Source organism: Ochotona princeps, chromosome 5, assembly GCF_030435755.1.
Source record: "Ochotona princeps isolate mOchPri1 chromosome 5, mOchPri1.hap1, whole genome shotgun sequence".
NCBI classification, from domain to species: domain Eukaryota; kingdom Metazoa; phylum Chordata; class Mammalia; order Lagomorpha; family Ochotonidae; genus Ochotona; species Ochotona princeps.
In genome coordinates, this window is record NC_080836.1 from 17,137,473 (window position 1) to 17,155,682 (window position 18,210).

General features: G+C 40.6%; 1 long non-coding RNA gene across 3 annotated transcripts in view; it reads left to right on the forward strand.

Annotated features, from left to right (window-relative positions):
- LOC131480355 (uncharacterized) overlaps positions 1–18,210 on the forward strand; it is a 108,608-nt gene that overhangs the window by 27,696 nt on the left and 62,702 nt on the right. For all 3 annotated transcript variants that reach the window (XR_009245428.1, XR_009245426.1, XR_009245427.1), the window contains exon 4: positions 14,254–14,390. This is a non-coding gene — a long non-coding RNA (uncharacterized LOC131480355). The remainder of the gene's footprint in view (positions 1–14,253; positions 14,391–18,210) is intronic.

Consider the following 18,210-nt stretch of genomic DNA (forward strand, 5'->3'; position numbering starts at 1 on the left):
ATGTCATGCATATGCATAGTAGACAAAGGAGAATAACTTAGGAAAAGATATGAAGAAACAATAATTGCTGTATATAGGAATTATGGGTAAATACAAAAACTGATGGAAAAAGTTTAATCCTGTTTTGTAATAAAGAAAGTATCTCTGAATTTCTGTCTTCAAGCCATTATGCTTTCCTTTGCTCCCATTTGTGTCATTCTGTCTTTTCCTTGGTGACTCTCATTCTTTCTTTAGCGTGTGCATTAAACATCTGAAGTCAAGTAAGTTTTGTATTCTAGCTGTAAAATTCTTCCCAAGCTGAAATTGAGGTCAGCATGCAAACCCTTTTCCCTAAATTTCATTTCTGTGACGTATGATCTGTTATATTAATGTACCTCACTCTCCCTCTTTCTATCACTAATGACTATGGTGAGAACATACTACCAGATAACACCCTCTTCATTTGCCTCGATGACCCAACTGAAAATTTGTCTTGGTGCAAAATTAAAAATAGTCTGGTAGATTCCTTCATTTTGGTGTATCCCATGTTCCTTAAGCCACAAGCTTATCCTTTATTGCCTTTTTATGCTGTACTTTATGCCTTGTGAGTCATGCTCTGGAAACTTTCTGCTTGCTTTGCAGTAAGACATACAAAAATAGCTGATAAGTAAGGAAGGTGAGTGTTCACCAATTCGCAGTAGCTTCCAGTTTCTGTTTTAAAATGTCATTGTTATGTATAATGTGTATGGATGGCAAAGTGTGATCGAAGTATGAAGTCATGTGGTACAAAGATAAACACTGGATTAATGAGAAAGCTTTGGTATGTTAAACATTAAGGTGGAGAGAAATAGGGTCAACAGCACATGGGTTGTCGTGGATCAGCAATGGTTTCTGAGTTAGAATATTTCTTCAAAAATATTTATGTTGTTCATTTAAAATACGGAGTTATAGGGATGGAGAGAAAGAGAAAGAGAGGGAAAGAGCAAGCGCCTGAGAGAGAAAGATCATCCTACAACTGGCAAGGTGGACACAAGGAGCCAGGGACTTTGCATGGTTGGCAGGATCCAAGTCCTTGAGCCTCATCTGTTGTCCCCCAGGCTCTCATTAGGAAACTTAATCAGAAGCAAAGGAGCTGGGACTTACACCAGGCACTTTCACATGGGGTACTGACATCCCAAGAGGTGACTTCACCATTACAACATCCAACACCCAGTGCTTTCTTTTTTTTTTTTTAATTTTTTTTTTTTACCCAGTGCTTTCTTTCAAGGACAGAAAATGTGTTAACATTTTGGAAAGCTGAATGGTGGATTCATATGCATTCATTTGTGAGTTTCTGTTCTTCCCTGTGTGCATAAGTATTTCACAATTTAAAAAAATTAACTCACTAGCAAAAATTGCACATTTTGAAAACATGCAACATTTTTCTTCTGCTTTTTTAAAGTACGGATTGTACTTTCATTATGTATATTCGCCTTATTAAACAATACCAGAACTTCTTTCTCTCATCTAACTGTAACTTAATAGCTATTAATTTTCTCCTTTCTCTTTTCCCCACTTCTTCTATTTTTTAAAAAGATGTATTTATTTTTTATTGGAAAGTCAAATTTACAGAAAGAAGTAGAGACAGAGGAAGATCTGTCCACTAGTTCACTCCCCAAATGGCTGCAACAGCCAGAGCTTAGCTCATCTGAAGCCAGGAGCTTCTTCTGAGTCTCTCATTCGGCTGCGCTGGCCCAAGGACTTGAGCCATCCTGTGCTGGTTGGGACCAGGATCAGAATTGGAACAACTGGAACAAACGGGGACTCTAGTGCTGCAGGCTGGGTTCCCAGTGCATGCAAGGCAAGGATTTAACCACTGAGCCATTGAACCAGGCCTCCACCCCACCACCCATCTTTTTTGTTTGTTTGTTTGAGATTTATTTCTTTTTGTTGGAAAGGCAGATAAGATTTACAGAAAGAAGGAGAGACAGAGGGGCCCGGCAGCGTGGCCTGGCAGTTAAAGTCCTCGCCTTCAACACCCCGGGATCCCATATGGGCGCCGGTTCTAATCCCGGCAGCTCCACTTCCTATCCAGCTCCCTGCTTGTGGCCTGGGAAAGTAGTCGAGGACGGCCCAATGCATTGGGACCCTGCACCCGAGTGGGCGACCCAGAAGAGGTTCCTGGTTCCCGGCTTTGGATCGGCGCAGCACCGGCCATTGTGGCTCACTTGGGGAGTGAATCATCGGATGGAAGATCTTCCACTCTGTCTCTCCTCCTCTCTGTATATCTGACTTTGTAATAAACTGAATAAATCTTTTAAAAAAGAAAAAGGAGAGACAGAAAGACCTTCTCCCTTCTTCTCTGAGCAGTCTGATAACCAGCATTCTGCTCAACCTCTAAAAGATCAGTCTTTTTAGATTCTACTTGTGGAGGATGTCAGGCAGTCTTTTTCTTTCCATACTTGGCTTATCTCACTTAGCATGATAAGCTTCAGTTCTATCCATTGTTGTTGTGAATGACACGATTTCCACTGTGCATGTATACCACGTTTTCTTTATCCATTCATCAGTGGACTGTTTCCATTCTTTGATTTTCATTTCAAAAGTTTTTATTTAAGTCGCTGTTAAAGCTTAGTATTTTACTGTGCCAGTCATTTGAATGTTTTTATATGTACTATCAAAAACTTGGAGAAAAATGTGGTAACAGATTTTTGGAAGTGAAAAAGAAGGGGACCTATACAAAACAAAGCTGCAGTTTAATCTTAACTGTACATAAAATGAAGCTACATACTCATAAAAACTAAAGTTACAAGTTACAAAAGAAATATAGAGTAAATGAGTAGCATAAAATGACAACAGGGGAAGTAAAAATTATGAGATGTTCATGTTGGGAGGTGGGGGGAAATATGAAAGAACTACGTTCTCATCAGAACAGGAAGTCCACAGATAAAGTCTGTCTGTTAGATAAATAAAGAAGTGGTGATATGTCTATATTATTAGAGATAGGGAAGTAACCACCAGAAAAGTTTTTTTAAGATAAAAAAGCTCTTACGAGATTACACTTGGTTGAGAGTGTTGGGTAGAAGGCAAAGTTGTTAAGTAGTCAAAAGGTAACAGCAAAACACTTTTAGCTTTTGTAAGAAGCTTGACAGCATATTTGGCTTTTTAAAAAATATGTATTCATTTTCAAAGTCAGATTTTATATATTTTGTTTATTTGAATGATAGAGAAACAGAAAGAGATCTCCAATTCATTGGTTCATGTCCAAAATGCTCACTATAAGAGTACAGGTTGGAGTGGCGGCAGATGAAGCCAGTTTAGAAAGAGCACAAGATTCCATGATTATAGAAGTTTTATGTTTATATTTTCATGTTTACATATTTGGCATTGGTAAATTTTCCTTGTCCATTGGCAATTTTTATTCTCAGTTTATCTTTCTGAATTTCAATTTCGTGCACATTTGTTTTTTCTGTTTTTCTGTTGTGTTACACATGGTATGGAATTCTTATTAATTTATTGCATTCTCCTATAGGTTCTTTAAAATATTTATTTATTTATTTATTTATTTATTTATGTATTTAGCAAAGTGAAAGGACTCAGAGAAAGAATAAGAGAGAGAGATCTTCCATCCATTGCTTCGATCCTGAGCTCAGCACAAACATTCTGTGCCTATGTCTGGGCCAAGCTGAAGCAGGGAGCCAGGAACCCAGTCCAGCTCTCTCATGGAGGTGACACTGGCCTCAGCACTTGGGGCATTTTCTACTGCTTTGGGGATTTTTAGCAGAGAGCTGAATCAGAATTGGAGCAGCTGGGACTGGAACCTGAGTTCCATAAGCGGGGAGCTGGATGGGAAGTGGAGCTGCCGAGATTAGAACTGGCGCCCATATGGGATCCCGGGGCTTTCAAGGCGAGGGCATTAGATGCTAGGCCACCACACCAGGACCTAATCTATTTTCATACATTTTAACATTGTTGTTTCTTTTATGAAGAATTTCACCGTACTATGATTACAAAGCGTTTTGTGAACTTTATTCCTAATTGTTTTATAACTCACTTTTTATTTAGAAGTGTTTAAATTTTTAATCTTTATATGGCTTTAGCTTGGTATATGATATGAGAGATAACTAATATTAGTCTTCTCCTAATCAATAGCCATTTATTATAAGCTTTGTGAACAAATCTTTTTTATTTCATATATTAATCTTGTATAATACCTACATGGAATACTAAAATACACACACACACCCATACACACATACACGTACACACACGCACACCAATACAGAGAAAGAGAGCCTGTTGTCTAGTTTCCATTGACTTATTACCTGTTCCTAAACCAGTACCAGGCTATTACTTTTGTGTGAGTTTGGTAGAACAAATATCATCTTATTGCAATGTATTTAAAATAAACAGAAAAATCTCACATATAAGTAAATGAAACTTTCACCCAAAGATGCCAAAAGACTTGCTGAAACTCATCTAAAATTTAGAAGTAGAATTCTGAGACTAAATCCAATCCTTTTGGATTTGATCACATATTCCTTTTGTTTTACAGATTTTTATTAAGGACCTACCTACTGTAGGCCCATGGTTACTGCAGCTACCATAGACTGAGCAGTGAATGAAGCATAAACATCTATGTCCTCATGGAGTTAGCACACATTCAGCATTATTATTCCTTTTTAAAATGTATCCTCTGAATACTTCTGCTGAATTTCCTAATGTTTGAGAAACAAAATTTGGTTATTTAGCATAATTGGAAGACTTATAACTTCATTGTACTCTATATTTCACCACCTCTTTTTCTTGCAAATTTTTTTAACTCTTTAGTTTCATTTCTCTTTTTAAAAATGCAAAATGTTGTTGTCTATGGCCATACCACCCTGAACACGCCTGATCTCTTGGAAAAAATGCAAAATGGTTTCTCTTTATACGTTGGATTTCTAAAACTGCTGTGTAAAAGAATTTAAATGTTAAAGAGTATAGGATTTAGGAATAAAATTAGTTAAGGGAAAGTTAGGTCACGAATAAACTAGAAAATGCATATTTTACTTAGACATTTATTAAAATAAACACTCTATCTTGCACATAGTATGCATCCAGAATTAGTAATATTTTCCATTTATTATTGTTTCATTGGAGGAATTTCTCAGAACATCTCCTTTATGAAGCTTCAGTAAGAGAGGCATGGTTATTTCATTTTATAAATTTCAATATTCCTGATGAGTCTTTTTTCCCCTTCATGATAAAAATTAAATTGCAAACTGGAATTCACTGTCTTCTCGTAAAAAGAGCCCTAAGAAAAACAGTCTGCTAATTTCAAACCATGTGAAAACTTGCTACCAGTGGTTTCCAGTTAGTTCCTAAAATTGTGTTCTTTGTGGAATGGGGCCCTGCTGACTCAGCTGAATAAGAATGCAGTCAGGTAGGAGTGGAGCAATAGTGGAACATGGTTGCGGTTGACCCTATAAGGGTAAAAAGCAACTGAATCACTTATAAAGCTTGAGTGGAATCCATTCAGGAAGAAGCGTTTAATGAATCAGTGGTCAGAGAATAGCTACCAGTGGCCATTTGACTACCAAGATGGATATGGTACACCAGGACACTCTCGCGTTACCATTCCGGCTTTTGTAGGTGGAGCAGGGAGAAAATATTGCTCAGGGTACAACGGCTTGAATAATCTGACCGAACAAAATCTGTCCCATTGCTTGGCTGATGCTCTGACCCAGCCTGGCCTGGCCTTCCCCCAGTCGCTGCATTTGCCAGCAGATGTGCAGCATTCATTTGCTTCTGCCAAGATGACTGTCATGATCATAACGTTTGTGTCTCTTTTAGTTTCATATGTTAAAAGTGATGGTGATGGTATCAGGTATATCTTGGAGTGCAACTAAATCAGGAGCAGAATGATCCAGAATGGCAGTAGTGTTTTAGCAAATGAAACCTGAGGGAGTTGTTAGCCTTTTAGCCCTTTGGTGACGGTGCTCTGAGGTAGCTCTTTGGTCTTATGCTTCCCAGCCTCTGCAATTATGAACAATAAATTTCTGTTTATAAATGATCTGAGGTATTTTGTGATAGCAAGCCAGTCAGATTAAGACAATGTCCTAGGTCCTTGTTTTTTTGTTTGTTTGGTTGGTTGGTTGGTTGTTTTTTGCTACCTCACAGCCAAGGAGGCTTTCAGCTCCAAGAGGTTGTCACCCTCAGCATCTTGCATTAGGTGCTAGCAGGAAAGGTTCACCTACTAGGCTGATTAAGTCAATCTCTGCCAGCATGTCCCTTTGAATAATAGCAGCTCAACTGAAGAATAACCTCATCAGAGGAGTGGCATCCCATCCTTTTCTCCAGTGCACCCAACACCCAGGTTTGGAAGGAGTGATTATGTGGGCAAATATATCAGGGGAAATAAATCTTGAGGCCTTCCTGGAGTTCTGTCTACATCAGGGAGGTACCACCATTATCCTCATCTTATGGGTAGGGATCAAGGCACAGTCACAGTATGTTTATCTGGAGCAGAATGGAGAAATTTCTATTTTTTAATTTTATTTTTTAAAAGATTTTCTTTCTTTCTTTTTTTATTGCAAAGTCAGATATACAGAAAGGAGGAGAGACAGATAAGATGATCTTCTGTCCAATGATTCACTCCCCAAGTGACCGCGATGGCCAGAGCTGAGCTGATCTGAAGCCAGGAGCCAGGAGCCTCCTCCAGGTCTCCCATGCAGGTGCAGGGTCCCAAGGCCTTGGGCCATCCTTGACTGCCCTCCCAGGCCTCAAGCAGAGAGCTGGATAGGAAGTGGGGTCACCGGGGTTACCTCCAGTGCCCATATGGAATACCAGTATATGCAAGGTGAGGACTTGAGCCACTAAGCCACCGTGCCAGGCCCCAGGAATTTCTATTTTAAAACCAGTGATCAAGAATAGTGAAGCCCTTACTGGCAATTATTCATTGTTTAGAAATCAGTTACTGAATTATCTAATACCGCATATGGAAGCTGAATAGAACAGATACCTGTTTTATCAAAAAGAATTAGTGTTATTGTTATTGCAAACTTCCCCCTGCACCTTTTTTCTTTGCTTTTGGCATCATGCTCAAAAATTTAAAGTGTGGTACTTCAATTTCCAGAGAAAGATATATTTGGGAGGATAATGAGATTTGGGCAGAGTACAGTTTCAAAGTGCTAAAAGTGGACCCAGATTGAGTTTGTGACTCTCTTGACTTTGCTTGGCGCTGACTGTTTCGGACATTTGTGGAGAGTAAGCAAATGGACATAAAATCTCTCTCTTGGTGCCAACATGTGACACAGTGGGTAGAACCTCCACCTGCAGCACTGGCTCCATATGGGCACCGCTTTGAGTTCCAACTGCTTCAATTTCTATCTAGCTCCTTGCCAATGCACTTTGGAAAGCAGCATAGAAAGGCCCATGTCCTTGGGTCCCTGCACCCAAGTGGGAGACCCTGAAAAAGCTCCTGGATCCTGGTTGCAGATCAGACTAGCCATTGTGACCATTGGAGGAGTGAGTCAGTAGATGGAAGATCAGTTGATCCTTCCCTCCCTTCTTTGCTCTCTCTCCCTCCCCTTTGTAACTCTGCTTCTCTTTGAAGCAAAAGACCTCTTTTTTGCACCCAGTGTGTAGCCTAATAGCTTAAGTTCTTGCCTTTCATGTGCCAGAATCCCATATTGGCACTGCTTTGTGTCCTGGCTGATCCACCTCCCTTCCAGCTCCCTGGCTGTGGCCTGAGAAAGCAGTGGAGTGTGGCCCAAAGCCTTGGGACCCTGTACCTGTTTGGGAGATCCAGAAGAAGCTCCTGTTCATGGCTTTGGATCAATTTAGCTGCTATTGTGGTCATTTGGGGAGTGAACCAGCAGATGGAAGATCTTTCTGTCTCTCCTTCTCTCTGTAAATATGACTTTCCAATAAAAATAAATCTTTCTTAGAAAAGATCTCTTTCTCTCACTTCTGTCCCCTAACCCTTTCAAGTAAATAAATTAAGTAAATAAAACAAGCCTAATACTTTAGCACCATATACTAAACCTCCCCGATCATCTCATTTCTGCCCACAACACTGCCCCCATCCCTAGGTCTGTTTGCACAATTTCCTCCATTTGTCCAACATAATTGTCAGACTTCTACTGAGGTCTTCTTCATTAGCATACTTGAGACTGACTAACCCTCATATCTCTCCTGTTTTCCAAACCATCTTTCAGTTGAGAATTTACTGGACGCACCATGTCTCAAAAGCTAATGTTCATTGTTTATGTTACAAATATATTGATGGCTTTACATCACTGGCCAATGGTTGTCAGACTGCCTGGCGACGACTTTATCCCTAGGAAGCTCTGGACATCAGTAAACATAAAAACCTGAAAGCTTTACTCATTTCTACCCCTTCAAAAGAATGCAATGAAAGACATGCTCTTCGACCAAGGGAGAAATTGTATCAGAGAAGTCAAGTGTCTTTGGGCAGTTTGGCCGATAGAAGCAGTATCATTGTTACCAGAAACCTCAAGCCTGGTTAAATGTGATCTTGATCCAGGAAGATGTAATTTCTAAGACTGGGAACCTCAACCTAAATCAATTCATTGGATGATTTATTAAAATACAGATCACAGAATTCTATTGCCTAGAATATCTGTTGTATAAATCTAGGGGAAAGTTTGAGAATTTGCTTCCTAACAAGTTCCCAGATGATGGTGATGCTGCTGGCCCTGGATCACACTGAGAACCACTATTCTGGACAGAAAGGATAGGATAGTGAGTGTTAGCTCAAGACCTGGAGAATACTCTTTGGAAATAGTTATTTATTTGTTTCATTTGAAATTCACACATACACAAACAGAGAAAGACAGAGAAATAGACATTTCATACCCACTGGTTCACTTTCCTAGTGTTCCTAATAGCCAAGGCTGGGCAGGCCAAAACCAGGAATCAGGAACTCCATCCAGCTCTTCCGTATGAGGGGGAGCAGGGAACGCAAGTACTGGAACTATAACCTACTGTCTCCAAAAGGAGATTGTAACAGGAAAATATAATTGGAGCAAAATCAGCACTCAAATTAAGATACTCCCATGTGGGACTTAGGCATCCCAAGTGGTGGCTTAACAACTAAACCAAATGCCCATTATGGAAGAAACTTTTCTTTCTTCGTTTTTCTGTATTTATTTATATAAGATTTATTCATTTTTACAGAAAGAGGGAGAGATGGAAAGAAAGATGTTCCATCCACTGGTTCACTGCCAAAGTGACCAAAATGGATGGAGCTGAGCCAATCTAAAGCCAGGAGCCAGGAACTTCCTTCTGGTCCCCCACAAAGGTACATGGTCCCAAGGCTTTGGGCCATCTTCTACTGCTTTCCCAGGCCACAAGCAATGACCTGGATGGGAAGTAGAACAGCTGGGGCATGAACTGGCACCCATATGGGGTGCCAGCATGTTCAAGGTGGTGATTTAGTCACTGAGCCTTCACATCAGGCCCGGAAAAAAACTTTTCAAAGTAATTGTTATTCTCTAACTATGCAACTTACATTATCATGAATTTTCATGATTGGAAATAAGTAGACATTGGATGATCTCTCTTTGAGAATAATGTAAAATGAGTGTTTCAGTAAGCAATGGTGTCCTGCTCCAATGCATGAGCCAGGATTAATCTGGGCCAGTTGGTAGGGCAAAGACGTGGAGTTCTGCCAGCACAGAACCATCAGAAACAGAAGCTTAGGCACTTTGTAAAACAGGCTTGATATAACTTAGAAGAAACTTTTAAATCTTGTTAACAATGAATGGGAAATGAAAGCAGTAACTAGAGAGCAAAAATTAGAATGAGCCAGGAATAAATAAACTTGCATTACTATAGAAAGGATTATGTGGCTCATATTTAAAAGGTGGATAGAAATGAGAGGTCACAGCAGAAGGAGGGAAAAGCAAGGTAGTTCAAGAGGGTAATCCCCAAAGGATTAGCTGAATCCTGAACCTGCCCCTGTTCAACAAGTTGACTTGGATGGGTGTGTGGCAGTGGTGGCAGAAGAGGAGGACTGGGTGATGCAGAGGGATCTCTAAAGGAGATGAAGCCAGAAATTGTATCAGAATTACTCCTCAAAATGGTCGTCAGTGTTACCAATGGCAATTACTCGCATATCTCCTATTATGATTAGCAACTCAGAGTCACAAATAGTGGGAAGAGGACAAGAAATCATAATTCTCAGACCTTTCCCAGTTTGAAATTCATTGGCCCCAATGGACTCTACCAACATTTACATTAACTAGTTGTCTCTAAATCTGTTTAATGGCAGGCCTTGAACAACTCCACATGACTCCCTTGATGAGAATAAATCTATTTTTACAGGTAAGGCACCAAATGAACCAAGCACCTTCACTTTTACCTTTTCTCTACATTGAGCAATAAAGTGATGATTTGATTTTATTTTTAATTAAAAATAATTTTTAAAAATCTTTAAAACAAATGGTTTTAGTGCCATTGGATAGAGGCCAGCATTGTACCACTGAGTTAAGCCATGGTTTGTTCTGCCAGCATTCTACTGGAGCACTAATTAGGGTCAAGGTTACTCCATGTCCAATCAGGCTTTCTGCTCATGTGCCTGGGATTGCATAAGAAGATAGCCCAAGAATTTGGGCTTCTCCCCGCCACATGGTAGATCTGGATGAAGTTCCTGGCTTCAGCTTGGCCCAGATCTGGCAGTTGCTGCCATTTAGAGAGTAAACCAGTAGTTGGAACAGCCATATCTCTCTATTTCTCTCCCTCTCTCTCTCTCTCTCTGCCTTTTACTCTCCCTCTATATTTTTCTGCTAGTCTGTTTTTTCAAATAAATACACCTTAAAAAGAAAAATGGATACCTGTAAAAGGAGGTTTTGAAGACCTCCAGGCCAGGATTCAAATCCCGGTACTACCATTTAACTCATAGTAACTAACCTTGGTTGAGTTGTGTAACTTTTCTGAGTCTCATTTCCCTTATTAGTATACAGTAAAAAAAAAAAAAATCCAAGTTTGGAAGTAGTTGTAACTCCTTGAGGTTGTTGTTGCGTTCTTAGTTCCTGGCAATTAGTCATTGCTCCAAAACCAGTTATTGAATGATCTGATATCTCATAAGGAAACCAGATATAGCCCGAGTAACTATTTTATGAAAATGAATTAGTGTTAGTATTATTACAAGCTTTTCTCCCCACCCCGTCCCACCCCTTTTTCGCTTTTGGCATCATGCTCAAATACTGCACGTGTTGTACTTCAATTTCCAGAGAAAGGTAAATTTAGGAGGAGGTTGTGATTTGGGCAGAGGACAGTTGTGAGGTACTAAAAATGGACTTTATTTTGACTTATACATATAATAATTTCCACAAGAAAAATATATTCATGTGTTAAGTACTCAGAAACATTTAAAAACCGAGCTCAAAGCCACCCTCATGATCAACCTCATGAATGCTCAAACAGTCTGCTTAGGGGTTTATTTTTTATTTTTTCACTTATAATCAAACTTTCCCTCGTACACATGTATCAACCAAAGACACTTAGCTTTATATCTAACATATTTCTCTTTCTATTAAGTAAACCATCCTGAATTGCATAGCCTGTTCCTGCTGATGAAATCTGTATTTTCTTTCTTATTCTGCAGCTGTCCCGTTCACTATCTTCTGACAAAACCACTATCTTATCATGTTCTGAGCCTTCTAGCTTATCTTGTTTTGAAAGACTCTGGTTATGTCATTCCCTGCTCATCTGATGCACACATAGTGTGCTGTTGTATGCAACCTGGACATAGAGTGACTGCTTCACTCCTAGCTCCCCCTTTGGCAACCAACAGTCCCAAACTCTCTGCAGGGTCAATAGGACTCCATTTGGTCAATAGGACTCTCTTGACCTAGTACCCTCTTGTGGGAAGATATAACATCCTCACCTCTAGTGCACTTTCACAGTGGAGCCTGAGTTCAAATTGTGTCTCTTTTGCTTAACAATGCCCTTGAGTATCTATAGGAAATGTTCCTGTTGAATGTGGGAAGTTGCAGTTTTAATTTTAAATTAAAAAAAAAAAATTGAGTTAGCTTCAACTTTTTGCCTACAACAGTAGTTGCATCCAAAGAGCCATTTCCTCTTTTTATAACAAGTGCTTTCCAAATGTATACTGTTTTTCAAAGTTATCCATAACTGCTAATCAAATGTTTTTGAATGTTAATGTTTTGGCTTTTTTTAGCCACCTACTAAGATCTGTTGAATTCTACACTGGGATACCCTTTTGTTGACTCCCAGTGTTGATTTGGCTGAAAATATCATTAGTTTTTCCATTGCCATTATAGAATATACTGATATAATAGTTCATTTCCTTTGACTACTGCATCTTTGGTTGTGAATTACTTATTGGAAGAATTTCAGCAATTCTCACGAACATAGGTTGGTTGATTGATTTGTGAGGTGAGTATTGCATAGTGAAGACCTTTGCCTTTGAAATTAGACCTGAGTTTGAATTCTAGATTTGCTCTTTAGCATTTGTGTGGTTGCAGATTATGTTTTTTAAGTATTACTTTTTCACTTAGAAAATACAAAAAGTTAAAAAAAAAAAATCTGCCAGCATATGACAATTGTAAGAATTAAATGAGAAAATGATGCAGCTAAGAAAACAGAATTATTAGAAGTTATTAGAATTCATCCTGCTTCTCCTGTCAGTACACAAATCTGTGTATTTGTTTTACTCTCTATATATTTATGCATATAAGTTATTCCAATATGAGTTATAAGTTGCCAGTAGAAGCTAGGCATTTTTATGTTAGTCACTCAACCAACAAGTCTTTCTTTTTTTATGACTTTTTTAAAAAAGATTTTTTATTTTATTTTCATTGGAAAATCAGATATACAGAGAGGAGGAGAGTCAGAGAGGAAGATCTTCTGTCCATTGATTCACTCCCCAAGTAGCTGTAATGACCGGAGCTGGCCCATCTGAAGCCAGGGCCAGGAGCTTCATTCAGGTCTTCCATGCAGGTGCAGAATCACAAGGATTTGGGGCATCCTCAACTGCTTTCCTAGGCCACAAGCAAGGAGGTGGATGGGAAGCAGGGCAGCCAAGATAGAAAACAGCACCCGTATGGGATGCGGGCGTGTGCGAGATGAGGGCTTGAGCCACTTGGCTACCACGCTGGGCCTTTTTGTTGTTGTTTGTTTGAAGATTTTCTTGTTCTTTTTGTTGTTGTTGTAAAGTCAGATTTACAGAGAAGGAGAGACAGAGAGAAAGATATGTCAGCTGGTCCCCCAAGTGGCTGAAACAACCAGAGCTGACCCGATCCAAAGCCAGGAGTCAGGAACTTCTGGGTTTCCCACATGGGTGCCATGTCCCACGGCCTTGAGCCATCCTCAACTGCTTTCCCAGGCCACAGACAGTGAACTGGAAAACAGGTAGAGCAGTTGGGACATGAACTGTCACTCATTTGGGTTCCCAGCGAATGCAAGGTGAGGCTTTTACCACTAGGCTATCGTGCTGGCCCTCAACCAACAAGTCTTATTAAATATTCTAAATGTAGTACATTTAGATGGACAATAGATACATACGCAACAAAGAACTGTACATAATTAGAGGATGAAGGTACAAAATAGTTTACACACTAGTACCTCCCACCTGTTCCAAGCTGGAACACACCCAAGGGATGATGAGTCATAAGACACACCCAGTTAAGTTGGATTTCTAGTGTGCCAACAAATGCTGTATGTTCTCTTATTCTCAACAGGTTTGAAAGAGAGTATAGTGTTTGGATAGAGGTATCTCTGAATTGTTCCTTTTTTTTTTTTTTAAGTAGGTTATTAGTAAATTCCAGCAGTTTCATTTCTGTTGGGGACAAGTGATTTGGCTGAGCTTAGACACAGGGTTAATTATAAAGTAAAATATCTCCAGGACCAGGACAATAATTAATGAGGTAATCTGAATTTGAAAATCCATGAAAGTTATTGGGAAAAACCTGTGTATTAGTGTGCTCTGCCCCTTGCCCCCACACACATACACACTACATATGTGCCCACCCTTTCCTGCAAATTGCAGGAATAGCTCTGCCATCCACTAGTTTCTCAAAGGGCCCAGAAATCTGTTATTTTATGTGAAATCTCTTGATTTTAATTAATTCAAATAATTTTGCAATACGTCCACCAATTATAAAACCTAAAAGTTTATCATAAAACTTCCAGAGAAGATCCTTTTGACTGTATATATCCTTGTCTGAAAAAAACATTTTGAATTTGTAGCGTAGCTTATTCATGAATTATATGTGTATACACAAATCTATGAAGTAAATATTAATAATGCCATCTTCATTTCAGGAAGGGTACTTAGAATGAGTGCTCTAATATTTATTTCCCACAACTTATGGGAGGCTCCTGTGTGTGTGCAGCGCTTTGGAGACCATGGCCTGAATCCTGGATGTTCTGAAGATGAAGACCGGGGGACATACAGAAATGTAAGTTGGTCCTTCTCATCTGCTCTTTTTTCTTTTTTTTAAAGATTTATTCATTTTTATTGGAAAGCCGGATATACAGAGAGGAGGAGAGACAGAGTGGAAGATCTTCCATCCGATGTTTCACTCCCCAAGTGAGCCGCAACGGCTGGTGCTGCGCCAATCCGAAGCCGGGAACCTGGAACCTCTTCCAGGTCTCCCACGTGGGTGCAGGGTCCCAAAGCTTTGGGCCGTCCCCGACTACTTTCCCAGGCCACAAGCAGGGAGCTGGATGGGAAGTGGAGCTGCCGGGATTAGAACCGGCGCCCATATGGGATCCCGGGGTGTTGAAGGCGAGGACTTTAGCTGCCAGGCCACGGTGCTGGGCCCATCATCTGCTCTTTCACCACTGATACTCAAGTTCCAGTTCCCTTCCCCAAGGTAGCCAAGTATAAATAGTTGTAATTTTCTCTTCTATAAAATATAGCGGACCATTTGTTTCTCAGATGAGGCACTTGTTTGAAACCAGTCTGCATTTTTCATTGTATATTTCATTATTCAAAAGCAGCTTGTTCATTAATAACCAGTATGTACATTACAAGTCCCCGTTGTAAAGGGCTTGGGATCAACACAATAAGCAAGATCAATAAATATGACTGACAAATAACAGATTACTGAAGGGTACACGGTGATAAAAGCTATAAAGAAGAATAAATCAAGGCAAAGTGATAAGCAATGGTGAATAGATGGTGTGTGGGCAGGAAGGGTGCAGAGAAAGGCCCCAGAGAGGTCTTTCTGAAGAGGTAACGGTGAAACAGGTGAAACCTGAGAAGCCTGATAGGAGATATCTAGGAAACCTGCTACAGATGAGTTGCCTAGTCCCTAAGGCTGGCTCAAGCCCCAGCTGCTCCACTGCTGACCTAGATCCCTGCTAACAGGCCTGGGAAAGCTACAGAGGATGAGTCAAGTGATTAAGTTCCTACTGTCTGTGTAGGAGACCTGGGTGGAATTCCACGATCCTGGCTGCAGCCTCGCCCAGCTCTGCCATTGTGGCCATTTGGGACCATTTGGAAGATCTTTCTTTCATTATATGTGTGTCTCTGCCTCTCTAACTCTGCCTTTGTATTCTTTTCAAAAAATATTTATTTGTTTTTATTGAAAGGCAGATTTATAGAGAGAAGGAGATACAGAGAGGAAGATCTTCCATCCTCTGGTTCACTCCCCAAGCGGCCACAGTGGCTAGAGCTGAGCCAATCTGAAGCCAGAAGCCAGGGGCCTCTTCTAGCTTTCCCAAGCAGGTGCAGGGTCCCAAAGCTTTGGGCCATCCTCTACTGCTTTTCCAGGCCACAAGCAGGGAGCTGGATGGGAAGTGGAACAGCTAGGACGTGAACCGGCACCCATATGGGATCCCAGCGTATGCAAGGCGAGGATTTTGCTGCTAGGCCATTGTGCCAGGCCCTTAACTCTGCCTTAAAAAAAAAATTAAAAATACAGTGTTCTAGAACAAAATAACTGCAACATGTGTATGAGATCACATGGAGCTATGGTTATACAGCCGAGGAATTTGGGTTTATTCAATGTTTTTAAGAAATGAAAGAAAGAAATGAGAGAGAAAGAGAAGGAAAGGAAGAAAAGAAAAAAAAAGGAAGAAAAGGGGAAGGGAGGGGTGGATGGAAAAAGGAAGGAGGGAAAAAAGGAAAAAAGGGAAACCTTTTGAGAGTTTTGAATAGGAAAACAATGTGATTTGCTCATGGATTATTAGATGCTCCTGTGTCAGAGTGGGTGGTTTTCCTAAGGATGAGAGTGGTGGAGGGGTGAGATACTGTTGCAACTGGGACTCATCTCCAGGGCTGACCCAGGAGAGCTTGCTGAGCGCAAGCAAGCCTATCTTTATGTTTCTCAGACCCCTCCCCCACTTTTAAGTCACAAACAATAGATTACAGTCTCTTTTGTACCTTGCCGCTTCTTTTTCGTTCACATAAACATTACAGATTATTGCCTATCCGTCTGGATTCATGATGCTGTCCAATTTTTTACCTTTGTCTTTATTTTAATCTAAGTTTACCTGCAGATACTTTTAAACACAAATGGTTCCCTAAGGTTTACTGTGCAAAACGTCAGACCCTTGCTTCCTTTAACTTTCACTTCATTTTTTAAAAAAGATTTATTTACTTTTATTGGAAAGTCAGATTGACAGAGTGAAGGAAAGAAGGAGAGAAAGAGCGTCCATCGGTTGATTCACTCCGAAAGTAACTGCAATGGCCAGAGCTGAGCTGATCCGAAGCTAGGAGCCAGGAGCCAGGAGCTTCTTTCGTGTCTCCCATGCAGGTGCAGGGTCCCAAGTCTTTGGGGTTCCTCAACTGCCTTCCCAGGCCGCAAGCAGGGAGCTGGATGGGAAGTGGAGCAGCCAGGATAGGAACCGTTTGTTTCACCTAAGAATTGTGGCCCCATTTTCCTAGGCAACATCCTTGCATCATGACTTCCTGGTTTTCTAGTTTTTAAAGTGGCCTTTGATTTTTCATTCTGGAATAGGAGTGGAAGGTAGGACTCAATTCTCTGTTATCCTTCCTCCCCCATCAGTGTCACTCTCTTTACACCCCATCTTCCATTCTGGTTAAACCGTAATTTGGATCAGTCTAGTTTGGGCTTTTAGGGTTATTATAAAAAAATGTCCTTGGTCTACCGATTCACAAACAACAGAAAGGTAGTGCTACAAGTTCTGGAGGCTTGGAAGTTCAAGATCAAAATCAGCAGATTTGGTAGCTACTGAGAGTCCGCTCTTTATGGCTGGGCCTTTTTTGTGTCCTTGTGAAAGGGCAAACATGTTCCTTTAAACCTCTCCCCACTCCCTTTCACTCTTTTTTTTTTTTTTTTAAGATTTATTCCTTTATATGTAAGGCAGAGCTTCACAGAGAGAGAGAGAGAGATACCTCCCATGCACTGACTTACTCCCCAGATGACCCCAACAGCCAGCAGTGAGCCAGCCAAAACCAGGAGCTGAGAGCTTCTCCCAGGTCTCCCACCTGCTTGAGCCATCGTTCACTGCTTTTCCCAACCATTGGCACTGGTGATGGGTTGGAAGCGGGAGTAGCCAGTATTTGAACCAGCACCTGTGTGGGATGCCAGCATTGTAGGCAGTGGCTTTACCCACTGTGCAACAACACCAGCCCTCTTAAACCTGTTGATCGGTATACTTATCCCACCCATGAGGGCATAGCCCTTATGACCCTATCATCTCCCAAAGTTCCATCTCTAAAGCTACCACCTTAGGGATTAGGTTTCAATGTACGAATTTTGAAGGAGACAAAGAATATTTAAGTTTGACTGACCTATTTATAACTAAGTCAATATTATGGCTGAGTCTGTGGCAAACTACGTTGCTTTTATTTACTAAAAAATATTGTGTTATCCTCGCAGTTAATAACTGGTTTTCTCCCCTTATGTTAGTCATTTTTAGACAATGGTACTTCAAAAAATATATGGGAAAGTGAAATTAAAAGATAATCTGGGCCCGGCACCGTGGCCTAGAAGCTAAAGTCCTCACCTTGAAAGCCCCGGGATCTCATATGGGCGCTGGTTCTAATCCCAGCAACCCTGCTACCCATCCAGCTCCCTGCCTGTGGCCTGGGAATGTAGTCCAGTATGGCCCAAAGCCTTGGGACCCAGCACCCATGTGGGAGACCTGGAAGAGGATCTGGGTTCCTGGCTTCGGATTAGCACAGCACCAGTCGTTGTGGTCACTTGGGGAGTGAATCATTGGATGGAAGATATTTCTGTCTTTCCTGCTCTCTGTATATATCTAACTTTGCAATACAAATAAATAAATCTTTAAAAAAAGACAACC